Source organism: Sinocyclocheilus rhinocerous, unplaced genomic scaffold, assembly GCF_001515625.1.
Source record: "Sinocyclocheilus rhinocerous isolate Xijiao unplaced genomic scaffold, SAMN03320098_v1.1 scaffold615, whole genome shotgun sequence".
NCBI lineage: Eukaryota > Metazoa > Chordata > Actinopteri > Cypriniformes > Cyprinidae > Sinocyclocheilus > Sinocyclocheilus rhinocerous.
Genome location: NW_015631049.1, coordinates 1818795 through 1819714, shown reverse-complemented (window position 1 = coordinate 1819714; position 920 = coordinate 1818795). Strand labels below are relative to the sequence as shown.

Here is a 920-nt window from a genome sequence, read left to right as displayed (position 1 = left end):
TGTGGATTATTGTGATGTTTTTATCAGCTGTTTGGGCTCTCATTCTGATGGCACCCATTCACTGCAGAGGATCCACTGGTAAGCAAGTGATGCAAAGCTACATTTCTCCAAATCTGTTCTTTTCTGATAATGAAGCAAAATATCATCAGAACATATTGGATGGCCGAATGGTGAGTAAATATTCAGTAATTTTACATTTTTGGTGAACTATTCCTTTAACTTGATATTCCTTAAAGGGGTGGTTCAGTGGTCTTTTTCTAGGCTTGATTGTGTTTATGGGGTGCAGTCTAACGTGTTAAAGGGGTCATATGACGCGATTTCAAGTTTTCCTTTCTCTTTGGAGTGTTACAAGCTCTTGGTGCATAAAGAAGATCTGTAAAGTTGCAAAGACTAAAGTCTCAAATCCAAAGAGATATTCTTTATAAAAGTTAAGAGTCAGCCACGCCTACCTAAAACGGCTCGTTCTAACACGCCCCCACATATCTAGGTCAATGTGTGGAAATATTAGCATAATGCCGCACAAATGTGCACGCAAAGAAGGCGTGGTTTCAGGAACGCAGTAGAGTTCATGCAGCCATGTCAGGGAGACACTGTGCGTTTCAGTGCGAAAGCAAAAGCACTTTATTTGGCCTTCCGGAAGTAGATGCAATTAGGAATCATTGGTTAAGATTTATTTACAACAGAACAGCACAACCCAGATGTTTGAATTTGTGCAACGCATTTTATGGACGACAGTTTTTTTAACCTAGAAGAGTACAAGGCTGGCTGTGCACAAACTCTATTTAAAAAAAATAAATAAATAAGGGTCAATTCTGACTTTGCTATCTGGCGCTTCTGAATCAGCGACTGTAAGTATGTTTTGTTACTAGTTAAAGTATTTGCTATTGACTGTTCAAATGCGGAGTTTTGCGCAGCACAGA

The 920-nt window shown here is 39.3% G+C and overlaps 1 protein-coding gene across 3 annotated transcripts in view; it reads right to left on the bottom strand.

Annotated features, from left to right (window-relative positions):
* The window catches only part of LOC107741235 (ARF GTPase-activating protein GIT2), a 28587-nt gene that overhangs the window by 14659 nt on the left and 13008 nt on the right, over window positions 1-920 (bottom strand). The gene's annotated exons all lie outside the window — the stretch shown is intronic.